Raw genomic sequence first — 19,177 nt, 5'->3', positions numbered from 1 at the left:
GTCACCTATCAGAGCACTTTCTCATACATGTCTAGAAGTTTCAGAAACCTACTATTCTCATATAATTTGAAGGAGTTTCAGGCTTCCTTGACAGCACGAGAAAAAATAACAGTGCACAGGGCATAAAAAACAGCGCATGATGTCTGGACTCCCCTCTGACGTTTATTTAGATGTAGATGGATTACACATGGAAGCACCTGTTATGACTCACAGCTTCTTTCTCCACGCAGGAAGGTGAGCATCCTGAGCAAAGTCCTGCCCAGCTTCCCAGGTTACTTGTAGAGCTTGGGTGTCTTAGTATTAGACACTTCACTTATGAAATTTGTATTATATTAGGCAGAGTATTTTAGATCTTGAAGCCTTGCTTCCAGCCCTTTTCAGAGGTGAGGAAGCTGGAGTCCAGAAAAGTGGAAAGACAGCTGTCTCAGGCAAAGTTACAGAGCAGGGCCTGGCCCTCAAGTATTGGCCTTTATTCCTCCACTTGTCATAGACAGGAGAGTGCGGCAGGATTTACTTAGCACCTGTCTTGTGCCAGACACTCTGCTAAGAGTTTTTACATACATGATAGCATTTAATATATTCTAGTCTATAGTATGTGTAATATCTCTTTTAAACAGTTTTAAAATGTGTTTTAATATTACATTTATATACAAAGCTGGATTCTGATCCAGTGTCAGTATATGCATGCATATGTCATGTTTTTGTCATGGAGCTGAACTTGTCTGTAATCATTTACATTCTCTATGATCAAGAATATTTATTGAGTAAAACACACACACACACATCAAAAAATAGCATAGGTCAAGGATGTGGTTTATGACCCTGGAACAGTTTTCTGTCTGTACGTTAACTGGCCTGAATAAAATTGAATTTGACACTGTGCAAATGTATGAAGAGGCCCATTGGATTTAGAGCATAAAATAGACTAAAATTAAATAGGCAACCAAAATCCTACATCATAAAGTGGGTTTCACATATAAGCAAGTGGACAATTTTTGTTATATGCACCTTCTACCTTAATAAATACCCAACAAAGAGAGGAAGTATCAGTGCTGGGAAACAGTACAATCCAGCTTTATTATAGCTTCAAAATCCCCAACCTATTTGTTTTCGCTGTGTAAGTCACTGTAGATGCTCTTACTGCAGAATAGGTAATTACTATCATGATACGACAAGTTAATAGACCTATAAAGAATTGATTTGCAGTGCCATCTACTGGAAACTGACTTGCTTTCAGATTTTTTATATAGTTCATTGTTTTTAACAGAAAGAGTGTTGGGAATACTTACACCAACATACTGATACCAACGGTAAGAGGAGACTTAGGTCCTGACCATATTTGGTTACAGATAACCATTGGGAAGCTCTAGTTTTAAATAAACTGAAATATATTCATATCAAATCATTTTACAATAATATATAGAGTAGTTTCATGTTTCTTTGAAAAGTAAAATCTCTTCCAGTTTTTAAAATGAGTCATTACAACCAGCTTTGTAGTAGAGCGCTGTGATTTTTCGATCTTTCTCTTATCCCCTTAAGAGATTTTTACACTTGTAAATGCCTCTGAAATAGATACAGTTGATGAATTCTTGGAGGTTTTAGTGTTACTGTCATACCTTGTAGGGGAGGCACAGAAAGATGCCTCAAGGTTGCTCAAACCCATTTCTTGAAGATGTAAATACTTTTTTAATTACATAGAGAAGAAAATTAACTAATGATAAATAAACAAACTGCTTACATTTATTCTTTCAACAAATATTTATTGAGTACTTCCTGTGTGCCAGGCACTATTCTAAGGTCTGAAATAAAAAGTTTTGCCTCATAGTATTTATTTTTTATCAAGGAGAGCTCCACAGTAAACAAATGAATATATAGCATGTCACAGGGAGAGTAGTACAATCAAAAAGAAAAAAGCAGGGGAAGGTATAGAAAGTGACAAGAAGGTGAAGGAGGGTTGACATGTTACATGGAAGGGGGCAGGGAGTTCTCTCTCATATGGTGACAGTTGTGCATGGTCTTGATGAGGGGAGGGGAGTACTCCAGAGGGGACAGGAAGTGCAAAAGCCCTGAGGTTGTCTTGGCTCCATTTTAAAGAGAGAATAAACTATGTAAAAGGTTGATATTTAACAGCATAAGCATAAGCTTTTATAATGTTTTTCATAGGATTGAGGGAATTTTTGGAGATACAATATACCCAGTAACTGGTACAGAGTTTTGACTTGGATGCTAAAAAAAATTTCCTTTAATCCTCCTTTTTTGTTTAGTTAGTAATATTATTATTAATAATAAGCTTATTACCTATAAAACAGTAATATGCTAATAAACTAATTAACAATAGTAAACTAAGTTTATGTATAATTATATAATTAAGTTTATATGTAATTATATAATTGTAAATATATAATTAATAATATATAATATATGTAATTAATAATAATAAACTAAGTTTCCAATTCTAGCCCAAATCATGAGTCAAAGAAAGCCATAGAAACAGGCATGCTGTAAGGCAATGCTATAATCCAAGTCATTGTAAGTTATTGTCTGTTTTTATTCCAGGCATTGTGCTAGGCACTATTTGCTTTCAAATTTGTACACTTGTTTCAAACTGCTTTGGGCACTTAGAACAGAGCTACACAGATTTAATGTATGTCTCATATGTCTTGGAAATCTTTTGTTGGTATGCTTTTAGCTGCTAAAAAGAAGAAAAGAAAAAGAATATCTGTAAAACCAGGAAAAGCTTTTTGTCTCTCCACTCTAAGGAGCATAAATCACCTTGAATGAGTCAATATTTTCTAGTTTAAAAAAATACCAGTTTTTTCCTCTTCATTGCACTTGTCAACTAAAAGCTTTTGACAAATTTTTAGTAGTGAAAAAAACTTGTATCTAAAGATCAGAACCCGAAGCTGATATTTCCCACGGAAATTTGTACACAGGAGCTCACTGAATGTCTATGGAATTCCCTGTTGGCTCTGGCATTGACCTGCCAGTGGAGTGATGTGCCTCCCTCTCCTGTCTAGTGAGTGTGAATGTATACACCTTCAGAAAGATTGAGTTCTGTCACTTTTCTAGCTTCTTGGAAGAAAAGGGACAATAAGGATTGTGTTTTTTGAAAGCAAATGTTGTTTACATGGCTCCTGAGTGACCCATGTGCTCCAAAAGCCCATTGTTTGTGCTCTTGGTGCTTATTTACTTTGTGCTTTGTCACCCTGGAACAGGAGGAGACATCCTGCTGGGTAGAAGCCCCAGCTACAGGTCGCTGGTACATTTAATAAAGCTATTTTTATGAACTGGATTTGAATGGCATTTGGATACTGAGGCCAGCAGTGTGGACTGGACTTTTACAAAGCTGTGGATAATATGACTTTAAAACCACAGAACCCTAGAAGTGGGATTAAGGACCTCAAAATCTTTCTTGTTGCCAGCACTACAGTAGCACATTGCCAGCTTCAAAGAATGATACAAATTTGCACTGTGATTAATACCTCCATTATTCTAGCTGGAGCCTCAGTCCTGGGCCCCTATGGCCATTGCACTGGCTACTTTATCTCAAAGTAGCCTGGGTAATGTTACTTTAAAAAGGAAATGGACTTGACTGGAACTCCTAAAACTTAAGGAGAGAAAATAGTTCAGAGCCATGGGCCTTCCTTTCCATCCAAAGCATAAAATGTATTTTTGTGTTTTCCCCAGAGGAGACCAGGAGAGGTAAACTTTTCATTTACTTGTTCCTGTCTGTTATGATGGCATTCTTTAACTTTCACCTGACATTCAATGTAATGACCCCAGGCCAAGAATTTTAATGGTACAAAGGTCATATGCAGTCCTGGGAGGAGATAGAAGGAGATGTGCAGATGTGCACTTCACAGTTTATCCTGGGAGAAGTACACACATCCATATCCTCACTTATAAAATGGTATATCTTTAGACCACCAACTTGAAGGTGCAGTCAGGGAGCAAATAAATGGCACCAGCATTGTTGTGCCTAAAACCTCAACTTTCTTCCCTCTGTTGCAGAAGTGTGAGTGTACAGAGTTTAGGGATGGGGGTGGGTGATGAATGATTTACTTGTCAACTTGACTGGACTATGGTCCCAGATATTTATTCAGTCAAACATTGTTCTGATGTTTCTGTGAAGGTGTTTTTTTGGATCAGATTAATGTTTAAATTGGTGGATTTTGAGTAAAGCAGATTACCCTGTATAGTATGAATAGGCCTCATTTAGTCAGTTGACTGCCGTAACAGAACAAAAGGCTGACCGCTCCTATGCGAGGGGATTCTGTAGTGGACAGCCTTTGGACCTAAACTGCAACTTTGCCCCATCTCCAGCCTGCCAGCCTGATCCATAGATTTTGGACTTAACCAAATCTCCACAATCACATGAGCCACTTGCTTACAACACACACATGCACACATACACACACACACACACACACACACACATATACACGCGCGCGCACACACACACACACACCTTGTTGACTCTGTTTCTCTGAAGAACCTTGGTGAATTCAGATGGTTATAAGGGATGCTTTATAAATACCACTCTCCTCTAGTTCTTCTGTGGCTGTAAACACAGCCCACTGCTCCCATTTCTGTGCGCCTGTTGTGGGCTTAGGCTCCTCTATGATTTGGTCTCCTTCACCACAAAAGGGGCTCCAGGAACCAGGCAGAAATCAGGAGAAGCTGAAATAATGCAGCTTCGAGGATGTGGACCTGGTGGAGTTGCCAGTCATAACTGGCCATCTCTCATCCAAGTGCGGGCATAGACTCATCTGGGGCCCCTTTCTGCTTAAGGAGATAAACCCCAGGGTGTGGTTTATGACCCATCAGATTCCCGTTTTCTGCTGTGGTATTTCCTCATATTATAATCCTCATTATCTTATTGTTCTTATTAATATTAATTAATAACAATAGTATTAGTTATCAATGATTAATCATTTTAATTATCTAAAATACTAAAATAAAGTTTTAAAAATCAATCTATGTTTACAAACTGCTGTGTCTGTGACAACAACAGTTTAGTCACATTTCTGACACTTACATGCTTGACAAAAACCTGTTTGTTTCAGTAAACACAGAGCATGTCTCAGTCATCAGATGCTGCTCAGTGATTTGGCCCCACTTTCAAAACAGGCTCTGCATTGGCCACTCCTCCTCCCTGGTCTGAGCCACCAGGCTCACGCCTCCTCCTGGTGAGCTCCAGGCAGTAGCCTGCCCCTGGCCCCCCTGATTCTCCTCCTGGGTCTTCCAGAGTCAACCAAGTGACACATGCCCTGCTGCCAACCCTCCAGGGTTTCCCGCCTGACTTGGGTGACCTGAAGCCCTCACACAATGTGCTTCCCCTCTGCTCTGTCGCCTCTGCTCCTGTGTTGACTTGGCTGGGCACTTGCTCAGCTGTACCTTCTGTCCCTTGCACAGGCCGAGCACACCAGTCTGCAGGCCTTGGCCCTGGCCCATTGCCTCTGCCCAGTATCTGCTTGCTAGAAGTATTGGCCAGCATGTTCCTTTGTTGCCTTCCAGTTGCCACTTCCCTGACCCCCAGATATTTCCAAGCCCTCCATCCCCAGGGCCTCCTGTTCCTGTTTTTTTCCCTCACAGCACTTACCATCATCAACATCATATTGTTATCATTAAGACACTTCATTCTCCATCTCTCCCACTGTCATAGCACCCGGAGAACAGCGATTCTCTTTTCTCTGCAGATAGAGAAAACAGAGCCTGGCACACAGTAGGTGCCTTATAAGTATTTGTTGAATAAAAGATGAAAGAAATGCTACAAACCCAAAGTCTGTCTCTGAACAAGGCTGAAATGACCATGCTTTACACAAATTCTAGATTTCATGTAATCTGCACTTGTAGATGGAGCAGAGCACCTTTGGGTGCAGCATGTTTCCTGAGCACCTGAGTGGAAAGTGGCAGGTGTTCATTATAGTTCAGGAGAGCTCTTGCACATAAACACATGAGAAACAGTTGACCTCTGATTTAGGAAAAAACCACCACCATTTGTTTGATCCTTGCTATGGCTCCAAAACAGAAGTCAAAGCCAGAGCAGCAAATTATTTTCCCTTTCTCCTTGAAGCTCCCCACATTTCCAAAAAAAAAATTTTTTTTAAATGAGCATCCTTTGCTCATTAGCTTTGTTTCTTTCAGGTTTTAAAGTAGATTACAGGCATTATCCAAGCCTTGTCTCATTAGTTACCTTAATAGTCTGATTACAAGGCCACATTATACACCAGCACCTATAGAAAGCGGACCCTTTAAAAATAACCCATTGGGACTCCAGTGTCCAGGAAGCTGGCTGTCTTGCCAATGAGTTTCAGCCCTGGGCAAGTTCACTATGGATTCAGTGTGACCAAAGAAATTACAGTAGAACGTCCTTGGGGTGAAAGGGTTATACCCATCTTGATTTCCACAGTAGCAGGTCAGCCACTAAAATCACGTTCACTCAAACTGAGTCTGCGCGCAGCTAGCCAGTCTCTGCCTCTGGGCCTCAGTCCTTGGCACTACCAGACTCCAGCCTCTGCTCTGCTCTCCTGCAGCCTTGCAGCCATGCCACCGTGTCACCCAGAGCACTGGGCAGGGCTCTTTATATAGAGTCAATAACAATGTAATGCCCACACCTGTGTAGTGAGCAAGCCAGCCAGGGCCAGGTAAGAATCCTGGCTGCAGGGACTTTCATTTTATCCACACTGGCTGAATCAACAAGGGTTGCTACTGGAAGCTAGCTCCCATCCACTCTCTTAGGAGCTCCCTGCTCAGCTGCAGGAACCATGTGGATCTCTGCTGTGGCACCATTTAGTGGGCAAAATCCTAGATGAAGGACTTGCACACTGCTGTCTGGGCTTAGAAGACTCTACGTTCCCAATATTAGGCTTATATGGTGCAGTGCAGATGACTCTGAACCACAATTTAGGTTTAACTTCACTTCCAGCTTAGCCTTTCACCAGCTATCTGATGTTGAATGAGTAATATAAACCCTTTCAGTCTATTTCTTCATGTTGAAAGAGAGAGAAAGAGGGAGAAACAGAGAAAGAGAGTAAGTGCTAATGAAGTTCCTTAGGCCTCCTAAATCTAGTATTTTCCATTGTTTTCCATTTCTCTCCTCTACTTAGGTACAAAGTGTAATCTAGCCTTAGCAATCAAAAGAGCTGTTCTGCTCGTTCAAATTCTATCCCCCTGCTGATTAAAGAAAGCATTAGAAATATTAACATTAACTGCTTCTGAGTCCATTAGCAGAAATAATTCATGCTGCTTCAAAGAGAAACAAAGCAGAGAAATAAAAATAAAATTCTGCCAGGAACATCAGTCGTAATTTATTGCCAATGCTCAACTCATCCCTACCTAGCATATTAAAGGTGATGTTTGAGATAAATAACCACAATGCACCTCTCTCCCATGGAGACCAAACTGGGGCCAGGTGGCTCATTTCTCTATTCATACTGTTTCTAAAATCTCAAGTTTACATGCACATCTTTTGCCCATTCTTAAAGAATATCCTAAGAAAACAAGACAATTATTACAAATATGTATGGACAAAGATGTTCATGCAGGACTATTGTCAATACTAATCTTTAAGGAGTCAATTAAGCCAATTAGGGTACATGTGTACAGTAAAATATGACACAGACATTAAAATTTATGTTGTAGGTGCATATTTAATGGCATGGAAAACATTTTTAAAATGTATTACCATGATCTCATTTTTATAAAAAAGAAAAATAAATACATGTAGTTACCAAAATGCTACCAAAAAATGCATTATGCATAATTTCATTTTCTAGTTTATAACTTTCTATGTATCATGTGCTATATATTACAACATGCACAGACTGATTTAGAAAGTTAGTTATTTTTAACAGATAAAAAATTGCGCATGATACAAAACTTAAAGGATATGAAAGAGTAAACAAAAAAAATTAAGGCTCCCTTCCTGCTATGTTCCCTTCCAGAAAGCATACCATTACCTCCATCTTCCCTAATCTTCCTGAGATAGTCTATACTTTTTCCTATATTACTTTCATGATGAGAAAAACAATAACACTAGCTTTATTTTGAGAAAATAATTTCATGAAGTTTAAAATTAAGTCTGTGAGAGTTAAATGAAGTGGTGGAACTGAAAAAGTAATATAACTCCTTGAATCTTCTTTGTTTTGCAATAGAGCTGTGGTCAGGAAATAATGAACATATTACCCAACTCTGAGGCAAGGGATAGACCTTTGTTGTTATATTACATTTATTTAAGTAGATTTGTTTCTACCCATAAGACAACATTTTTTTGAGGGCAGAATTGGTGTCAGGCAATTTTTGTGCTTTCCATGATGCCTACATACAATAAAATAAATTAATTAAAATAATACCTTAACTACAATATTTACATGTCACAAAGATCTTATAAGTTACAAGGTTTTGTTAATACTGGGGATTATCATGAGTGCTAAATCATAGTTTGTATACAGCAAACAGGAAATATATGTCTGTTTACTCTTAAGTAAATGAATGTATATGATCTGAAACTAGATTTAACAGTTTGGTCTTGAGCGATAATATTGGCGAGTACTTACATTGTACTCACTATGTGCCAAGTGTAGTTTAAATACTTGACAGGTATTAACTCACTTAATTTTCTTAACATATGAACATTACCCCTATTTTACAAATAAGGAAAACATGGCATGGAAAAAATAAGTAACTCACCCCAGATTGTCACATGACTTGGGGGAGTGCGTGGTGTTGCTCATGTTAGTAAGCCAGTACTTTCCAACAGCAGAGAAATAGAAATAAGCTCAGGGCTTCAATAAGACATCACTTTGCTGTTGTTGTATGCCCAAGATAAATATCTTAATATCACTGATGGAGCCCAGAACTCTGAATCTCAGCCTCTTACTCTACCCCTAGACCACACTCCCGCCCTGAAGGCTGTGAGAGTGGCCTCATTTGCAGGTGACAGACCACAGTTCAAGAAACTGAAAGGAAATGGAGTGAATATTTGTCATTTAATTGGGTGTTAATTGAATATTCAAAGAACATTAAAAGGTAGCAATGGGAAAGTGGCTGGAGAGTGAGGTCACTGTATCACTGCCAGGTCTGTAGTCATAAACTTAGGTGAGTTGAACTTAGTCTTTTCCAAGCCTGTGGTTTTTATTAAAATTTGACTGTGTCCAGCATCTGTTAGGAACTCCAAAGAGACACTGTAAAAATTAAAAGTACAACTTCAGCTGGACCTTTTTCCAGGTGCTGAGAGCTTGCCTATCAAGTATCCTAAATTGGCTAGGCTTTCAAGTAATGCGAAGGCAAAAATAGGAATCTTCGGGTCATCTCAGGAAATATAGATGAAAAGAAGTGTGTGAATTATCATTACCCAAAACGTGATCCTCCAACCAGCACCACTGGCATCGCTCAGGCCCCAAAGCAGAAACCTCCTGGACTCAAACCAGATGGTTCAGACGCACATTGAGTTTGAGAAACACTGATCTAGTTAATCCTGTTGTTTTGCAGATGAAAACACAGAGTGTTATAAAGGAGTCGAATTCACATGGCTCAGTCTTGATAGAGACAAGGTTCAAAACCAAACTGGAAAATACCAAGGGACTAATACAAAATTGTTTTACACAGTGAGCTGCAAACTGACCACTATGTGTAATAATAATTTTTGTGCTCATAAGTGTGAGTTATAGGTGATGCTGAGATGGGAAGCAACTTCAGCTTTTGTGTAACTAGTTGAACTTCATAATTAGTATACCCCAGCCACTCTTTTCCCTACAAATTTGTACTATTCTTGGGCAAAATGAATTTTCTTAATGCAGGTAATTTTCCTAACATCAGATTTTCCTCCTAGTCCTCAGGTGCAACTCTGTAAAAAAATTTATTTTTAGGCTCTGTTCTCCATGATATAATTACTGCCAGATTTAAAATGTAATCTTCTAAAAATGTAAATGTTAAATGCAACATCTTAGCTGTAGACTATGATTTGCCATCATTTCAATTTCTCAATTGATGTTTGAAACAGTATAGAATCAGCTAGGTATTTATTAGAAGAATTTATTTCTTTTTTCCTTTTGGAGAAAAGCAAGTATTTGTATGTTCATCCATGGAAAAGATAAAGCAACTAACTGTAGGTATGTAAACTTGGTTGGTCTCAATTCTAAGTTCTTGGAAGGAGTTAATGATTCAATAGTATTTAGACACAGGTTGAAAATTGAATTAGCTCCCGAATGCTTAGAGATGGTAATAGTGTACCACAATTGGTCTGAAAACTGTGCTTACCAAAGCTGAATATAGATAATTGTGTTTGACATCTGTCTTAGTTCAGGCTGCTCTAATAAAATGCCACAGACTAGGTGGGTTAAACATTTCTTTCTCACAGTTCTGGAGGCTGAAAATGCAAGCTCAAAGTCCCAGCAGATCCAGGGCCCACTTCCTGGCTGTGGACAGCACCTTCTCATTGTGTCCTCAGATGACCCAGAGAGCAGCAGAGAAAGTGAGGGCAAGCTAATCCCAGTCCTGGGGCTCCCCACTCATGACTTAATCCCCTCCCAAGGACTCCACCTCTTGATACCACCACATGGGGGTTATGACTCCAACATATGAATCTGGGAGGAACACAGACATTCAGTCCATAGCAACATCCAACTCTCGTGGCCTGGATTCATGTCAGGATTGCAAAGATAGTCTTCTTGGAGTTGTCTATATCACATAATAATATGTATCCCTCTCTTTCTCAACACGTTTCCTTCTGTGCAAAAAATTCAACTGGGATGTTTTAAGCCTTACTGTGTACCCAGCCCAGTAGCAGGCATTTGCACTTGTGTTAATGCACCATTCCATATGGGTTTACCTGTTATCTCATCCATGAGTTTCAAGTTTCTAAAAGCAATGATCCTCATCTAGGATTTATTCCAAAGAAACTTTTCCCTTGCTCGAATGATTTATTATCTGGGAATCCCTAATCGCTTATGGCTAAAATATAATCAATACTACTGAAAGAAAACCAAAACCGGAGGCACTTCTAGGACCAACATGGTCCCTGGGGACAGAGGGGAGTGGGCATCATGGAGGAAATGACCATCAGAGCTGGAGATATCATCCAGGAGCCAAACTCTCACAGTCCTCTTCAGAAAGAATTATTTGGCTTCAGTTATTTGTCCTTGACAATACTTTGCTGAAGCTTGATACTTTTTGCACAAAATGGGCTGTGTATTTGCAAAAATGCCAAGCCATTTTTTGAGAGTGAGCAAGCACAAAGTGAAGTCAAGGGACAGAGTTCTGTTTAAACTGAAGTTACACAGACAACAACTATAGGTGGAACATTCCTTTCTTACCCCCCAAATCAAAGGCAGGGAGGGATGGAGGGAAAGATGGAGACTTATGTATTCCTCAATTATCTGGTCTTCAGGTCTATGGGAAGGGTTACCTGCATCAGTAATGAAGCACTATTATGGTATGTAGTGGAAGCATTAAAGTAAGGAAGAAAACATGTCATGAAAAGGTTTGGGAGCATTTTTGGGAGCCTTGCATTCAAGTTACGATTTAACTGATCTCATTTCTTTGAGTCTTGTGGATCATATTTGATTTAGAGTTTTTACAACCTGAGTCTCAGTCGCCTTGCCAATGACGTGGTGCCTAATTCCCTGAAGGCTTCATCAAACTCCCTTTTAATATATCTTTCATCCCTGTATTATAGTCTGTCTGGTGATATATGTCTTTCTGAATATAATTGTATCCCTCCGGTATTTTTTTATTCTTCAATAACTTCCACGGTGTTTGAAATCTACAGCCACTGCTCTTTTATCCCATTCAGTATTAATATTTTCCCTCATGAACAGTTCTTTCATAAAGAGATCTTAAAGTTCTTTACAGATGCTAATTAATTCTCTTAACAGGGACTTCCCTATTTTGCATCCTTGGGAAATTGAGGCAGAAAGTGAAGGGACATATTAAAGTCATAGAAGAACTTGGTACTAGTGCTTGAATTACCATCCAGCAGATAAATAAATTCTCTGGGTTCTCTTCCAAAAAAAAAATGTATTCTAACCTTGAGATCAGCAAAGATGATAAAAAAAATCCAATCATAAAGTAGAAGAACCTGCATAATTTCACTTCACTGACATACAAACCTAAAGAACAACTTATTCTTAATGAAGGTTTAGCTGCTAGGACTTACAGCCAAACTCCTATTACCAAGATTTTATTACCATACACATACAATGCACACAGCAGGGCTGTTAGTTTCCTACTATGAAGTGTTATATGAAATCATTAAAAGTAAGCTGCACCTGTCAAAATAAATCAACCAATACATTTAGTTATTCAGAATCGTTGACTATCTTTTCTCTACATTCATTAATTCGTAATATTCTTTCCCATCGTTAGTGTTTAATTTGCAAGTCCTCCTGTCCTATAAAAATGGTGTATTAAAATGAAATTGGGTCTTTAATGCACAATTCTGCCTTTAGATTCATCTGGGCTGAGCTGTGTCACACAGTATATGCTTACAGGGCTGCTATATGGTTTTTCCGCCTATAAAATGTTTCTACGACTTCGCACTCTAAAAGCCAGTCCAGCTGACACATCTTGGCTGCTGCCTTTATGTATGTCTGCTGGCTTTAATGTGCTTCTGATTAACAGTGGAGCTTCCTGATGTTGTCAAAATAAGGTACAAAGTACCTTTCTGGAAATGACTGTTTTTAAAAGATGGATTACAGAAAAAAGCCATGCCTGCTGATAAAATAATTGATTATGTTGCTGACTAGTTAATATTATGTTTAACCAGAACTCCCTAGGGACAGTTTATTTCATTAGCATAAACAAAGAGAGACTGAGAAACCAAAGGCAGCAGTGCCCCACGAGGGAAGCAAATGAGAGGCTGCAGATACTTGTGTTTGAAAAGAACAGAACAAATGCCTTCCTTGTTGAAGTAACCAGTCGAATGCCTGAAAGCATAAACACAGACTTGAATGATATAAGCCTAGCCATGCTGTATTTTTTAAGGGACCTAAATGTTTACACATATCCCTAACAGTTCTTAATGAAGTATGCAATTATGAAAATGGTTTAGTCAATAAAGTTTAAAATTCTGAACTTAGCAGTAGGAATCTAGCTGGCATGCATCTTTATTTTGCTTTACAACAGTACAGTTTTGTTTCCACATTCTGGTTACACTCGGGAAAATCTATTAACCTATTTTCCATGGACTTCTTCAGTAGGAGTGGCAGAAAGAGAAATTGATCCACCTTCTAAGGTCCCCTTGCTGAGCTAGGAATAAAATATACCAGTAAAAGATACTGGGCTGGCCACTACATGGTGTTACGCATATGTCTGCATGAGTTGTGATGGGGCTGTAATTTTTGAGTATGTGTTTTCATTTGGAGATTAGGAAACATTTGTTTCTCCAGCTATGTTATGTTTTGAAAGAAGGAAAATCTTTGTCCTCCTTTTCTATTTGTGAAAGGCATTTTTACAAGCATTCTTTCCCTGAATTTTCCCCAAAACCACATGAAGTAGTTATCATCTGCATTTTTGCAGTGGCAGAAACCAAGACTGAGATTTAGTAATTCGCTCAAGGCCACACAGCTGGGAAAAGGCAGTCTCCTTTGGCAAAGGCCAGGGTATTTCTGAGCCCAGAAGATGACAGCTGTGACTGCAGACCAGGCTTCCATGCCCACATAGTCCCTTTCCCAGGTACCTGGGCTGGAGGGTGGCTCTGAGAAGGAGGTGGGAGGTGAAAGGAAGGAGCGACACACAGCAGCAATTCACCGGAGAATTCCGCTTTATTAGGGAAAGGTGCTGGGTTATATAGGAAGGGGCATGGGGTGATTGTGGTGTTACTTCTATGGGGCTGGTGGCTGTTGGCTAGGTGCTGGGATTGGGAGGGGGAAGAGAGGTGATTGGGCTTCAGGTGGCGCCGTCGGGAACCGAGGACCGGGAAGAGAAGCGGCAAGTTCGCCATCTTACGGGTGGGGGCTCTTCGGGAGGGAAGTCTGGAAGTCTGTTCAGATTATTATCTGGTATTTATTGACAGCATTCCTACCACCTCAAGTCCTCCTACATTCAGGGAAAAGAACTTGCTGAATAAAAGCATCAAGAGATTTGTCTCAGTTTAAGGCTAAGTTGATTAACTTGAAAACGCGAATATGGGTTTCAGTGTTGGGGAAATATTCATAGTGGATATAGAGAATGATACGAATTGTTTCTCTCAGATACTCATTGCATAGCTTTTTAATTCAAGGATAAATGAAAGTCAAATGTTTTTCCCGTTCCTTACTGTTAGTTTAGTTTGGTTCATTATACATGTGCCAGTCCAAGTGTTTTATCCCATAAACTGAAACTCCTAGTAGCTCCCACTGTGTGTGATCACACCTGTATGGGCCGCCTTTTGTCAACACTGCCATGGGCCCCCATCACTTATGAAGATGAGGTGGAAACCGTGGGCCAGAATTATCACAGAAGATTCAACCAGTATATCTTGTTATCTATGTCCTGTAGAGCAGTTTTAAAAGCATGAATTTGGGGATGAGAAGTCTTGTATTTATATGTCAGTTAAGTAATTAGTTTGTCAAACACATGAATTCAAGATTCAGATTCTGGCTCCCAAACTTAGCGATGTTGCCTTGAGCTTCATTTGTTTATAACTCCTCTGAGCTTGGGTTTTCTCATCTATAAAATGGGGACAGTATTTCCCACGTTGCTGAGTTGTGGCAGTGTCACCCAGATCACGATTCCAAGGCTGAAAAAACACAGGCAACAGTGGGACCTGCAGGGCAGCTCCTGGTTAGGTTAGTGTGGGGATGAGAAGGGAAAAAGGAAAACTCAGAAGTAGAATTGAGAATGAGGGAAGAATAGGGTGGAAAAATCTAAGAAAAGCCAGTGTGTAGCTGGGAAGACAACAGCATATGTCAAATCCATGTGGGCAAGGCATACTCCAAAAGATGAGCCTAAGAAGAGAAACAAGGACAGAACAGGCTATGATATTGCTGGGACACATGCAGTGGCTTAAAAGGATGTTAGCAGTCCGGGCAGTTGGGAGAATTAAATGAGATAATGTGAAGGAATCTGGCCTGGAGCTTTATATTACACTCCCAGTTCTTCCCATTTTTCTTGTCCCCTTTCCTTGCCTTCCAATTCCTATGGTAGAGGGGGTCAGGTGCTCACAAAGCTGTTACAAATCCCTCTGACCCAAATGCAGTGCTTTCAAATGATGAATCATTAAGTCAGTGCTTTTCCAAAGGGGGTGCTCTAAATCCAAACATTACCAGTTGTCCCTTCTATTCAGAATGACTCGACGTTCATTTGTGCACATTTTGAAATTTTTTAAAAGCGCTCTCATCTGTAATGATTTATTAAAGGATAGAAATCAAAGTTCAGTTAAGTTTTTTGACTCAGGAAGCCTATCTTTTAAGGAAGTGGATGTTAAAATGATTTTAAATTTCTATCACATTTTTGAAAGCTCAGCTTATATCATGAAGAAACAGAATGGAGCTGTATTATTGAAGTTGGCCTGAAAAGTATTTTTTGCCCTATTTTTAACCTACATGCAATTTTTTTATATCTGTGTCATACTGTAGGCTTTCTGCCATTAATCCATCCCCTGCCTTCCTCTGGTACCATAAACTACTCAAGACGAGAGAGTAGGTCTCTTAGTCCTCATCAATAAATGGTTCTCATTTGGATGAATGTTTTCTGTTCGTCCAGGCAGGGGGACACCCATGGGACACTACTCCATCACTGTGACGGGGCTCAGGAATGCCTCCAGGTGACAACAGAAGCCTGAGACAGGAAGGTGGGAAATGACCAGATATTTATGGCATGGACTCCAATTCCTTCCAAACCCAACACACACCTCTGAGACGCTGGAGATGGAGAGCGCCAGGTTCCAAGGCCACTTCTGGAACATACTAGCAAATTACTTCAGTCAGCCAGTGTTCTCATTTGTAATGTAGGGATGATAATGACAACTACACAGAATTTTGTAAGGATTAATTAAAATAGCACATAAAAGCTCCCATCACATAGTAAGTAGTGAGTGTAGACATAATACCTAATATTTATGAAGCATTTAATATACTCCAGACACAGCAATAAGTATTTTATGGCCATTATTCTTTTTGCTCCTCTCAAAGCACCTAAGAATTAAGTACAATTATGCTCATTTTACTGAAATGGAGACTGAAGTGTAGAGAGCTGAAATGACTGATTCAGGTTCCCATGGTTGGTAAGTGGTAAATGCAGGATGTAAATTCCAGTTTGTATAAGCCACAGAGATCTGCACATGGTTCAAAGCTTCATGAAGAAAGCTGCCCTGTGATGATTACTAATAAAAGAGTAAATTTTTTATATATAAATGAAGTGACATTAACTTGAATTATAAAAGCCAGTAGGGTTTTCAACATCTATTTTTCTAGAGCCATATTTTTCTATTTTTCAACATCCATTTTCTATTAATTCCAGTGTTAGTAAGCTCCATCTAAGTATTGAAGGAGCATCATGATGAGTACAGTGGAATCAACCCTGAAGAAGGTAGACGTGGCTTGGAGAAGAGTTAACAATCCATGGGATGAATGGCAGGACATAGTTTGTCATCTCTATTTGGATTATGAGGTATGCGATTGACTGTCATCCAAAAGCAGTTATGACTTGCAAGCAGCCCTGGAATTCAATGTCCAACCACATTTTTGGTGGTTGCTGTCAGCTTGTGTCCAGAGAAATCATAGTTAATTAGGAGAGTGACATGGTTGGTGTTTGTGTGTGGACGTTTTTTTCTTTTAAGGAAAAACTGTTTAAGCTAACTGAATGGGGCCTGTGATGACAGCAGATCAAGGAGGCGAGATCATATCAAATAAAAGAGGAAGAACGTCCCATGAAAAGTGTGAAGTTGAATGAGATAAAAGTGGAGTAAATGTGATGAAAAGCAGCCTGCACAGGGGGTTAGGGCGGGAGAGGGTTTCCCTTGTCTGGCGTGGCAGGTGTTGAGTGTGGCCATGACTGGCGTTCCTGTAATGTTCTGGCTACAGGGGCCTAATGTCCATTTTAAGCACTATCATGAGCTAGAGCAATTGAAAGATACTAAGAGAAAATGAGGAATGAATCCTTTTTATTGTATGCTGTAAATGGCCTCCGTTGAAACAGTCTGTGTTTAGACTGGAAATAAAAATGAATGATGAGGGCAGACATTTAATGTGGGAATTGGTTCAAGCAAAGAACATATTTTCTATTAAAAAAGGAACACCTCACAAATAATTTAGGTTATGGAGAAATTCCTTGCTTGGAAACTTACTGTAACTACTGTACAGTTTTTATAAGCCTTGGCACGCATGTCTTGGTTTTTATTTTTGTTTTTTTTTTCTTTTTGTGACTTGAAACATTGGCAAGGAACAGTAGCTGAGGAGCACAGGGCTTTATTTGTTAATCTGTCAGAGTATAGACATTCGTTTCCCTGTGGGGCAAACATGGAGCTTTAGGAAGAATGACATTCATAAAACATGTGACGCCTCTTAGGTAACAAGGACTCCGCTAACATGGAGATCTGTTATTCAGATATTCAAACCACAGCCTTATCTAGATCCTGAAATCATTAGTCCAAAAATGTATCAGCTCCACCTTCTCATTTGCACTGGCCCTAAAAGAAAATAAATCTGACTTACTCTTTTCTTACCCATTACAGTGAGTATAAGTGTCTGACCATTGGATTAGCTCCCTTTCTGAGAACTCATGTGCCTGGCACCTTGAACACAATCCTTCCAGCAGCCCAGCAAGATGGAGGCCTTTTAGCCCCAATTTCGGCATCAGAAAATGAAGGCTCTGAGAAGCCTACTGACTTGTCTAAGAAGTAACAGAGCCTGGGCATTAAAACTGAGTCAGATGGACTCTGGAAGCCCATATTCTTCCGCCTGCACCGCACGGCCCCTCAGAGTGACTGGCTGCACAAGAGAGGGGTGGTGCGTGGCAGCCACCTAGCTGGAGATGACGATGGCGAAATAAAGAGTAACCTCTAGGAATATGAGTTGTGTAGCTGTCTAAGCAACAGCTGGGAGTGGAGAAGTCTGCATTTACACACATGCATTCAACCTCCATCTCTTCTGCAGGGATGCAGACTCTTGCTCTATCTTCTCAAGCAAATCCTCTGGCTTGCTTTTGCCATGGAAAAGCATCCCCAGAAATTATAGAAGAAACTGTGATTAGGAAGATATGGAAGAGTTAGGAAGGTAGGCCAAGGATGAAATTAGGATAGAGACTGGGAAAAGAAAACCATAGGGCCCCTTCCTCCATGTGCCCTGCTGTGACATGATCCATCAGGGGGTCACCGGTGTCATTCACAAGCCTTCAGGCCACAGAGACCAGCCGCACTTCTGCACTGGTCTTTGTCACAGGAGAGCAGAGGTGGTGGCATGGAAGAAGAATGACTCTTCTCCCTTTCCCACATCGCTTTCACCTGAAGATCAGTTAGGCAACCTCCTTGGCCCACTTAGCAACCACTAGGAGACAAGTGAGCCCATTGTAGGATATTCTGGTCAACGTTTGCATCATTTGGGAGCAATGAAGAAGCAGGTAGTCGTTAGTTAAAATTACTAGTTAAAAAAATGGATTCCCATTTCAAAGCAAAAATCAGAAACAGAACAAAAACATCCTCACTGTTTCAGGCATCTGAGCACTTTAGTGTGTTAGAATCCAAAGGATCCAAAAGTCACTCAAACATCTACAGACTGAGGGTGGCTTACCTGGATTCTAAAAGCGGCATTCACTCCAGGACTCCCTGTAACATAAAATATTAATATGCCTTAAACTGGAAATGAAATCTAACTGCCTCTGGGGACACTCCAACAGTCCTCTATACCCAGACAGTAAGCCTGAAAGGAGATTTATGGAGAAGGATTACAGCGGTGGTTTAAGAAGCAGCGTAAAACCTAACACATGATCTGGCTCCCAGCTGGCTAACTCAGTCAGGAGAGCCCAGGGACACCTCTTTCCTGCCTCATTGTGGACCAAGCGTATGCAGAGCCACATGTCTGGGGACCACCCTGCATTCCAGCTAGTTGACTCAGTACGTTGCTTCAGGCGAATTCTACAATTGTGTGACCCATCCAGTTTTTTTGCTCACCAGTCTCATGCCCAGGGAGTGCCAGTGGCTCCATTTCTCAGATTCTCTACCAGAAGCATGTCTGGCTTTGTTTCCCAATGACACTTTCCT

At 40.1% G+C, this 19,177-nt stretch overlaps 1 long non-coding RNA gene across 8 annotated transcripts in view; it reads left to right on the top strand.

Annotated features, from left to right (window-relative positions):
- Window positions 1-19,177, top strand: part of LOC108397913 (uncharacterized) — a 94,389-nt gene that overhangs the window by 3,957 nt on the left and 71,255 nt on the right. Inside the window, exon 2 of one of the 8 annotated variants that reach the window (XR_012128123.1) lies at window positions 16,441-16,590. The exons of the other annotated variants lie outside the window; for them this stretch is intronic. This is a non-coding gene — a long non-coding RNA (uncharacterized lncRNA). The remainder of the gene's footprint in view (window positions 1-16,440; window positions 16,591-19,177) is intronic. 8 annotated transcript variants of the gene reach the window in all.

Source organism: Manis javanica, chromosome 2 (genome assembly GCF_040802235.1).
Source record: "Manis javanica isolate MJ-LG chromosome 2, MJ_LKY, whole genome shotgun sequence".
Taxonomy (NCBI): Eukaryota; Metazoa; Chordata; class Mammalia; order Pholidota; family Manidae; genus Manis; species Manis javanica.
Note: the sequence above shows the minus strand (reverse complement) of the source record. Positions and strands in the feature narration are given on the sequence as shown.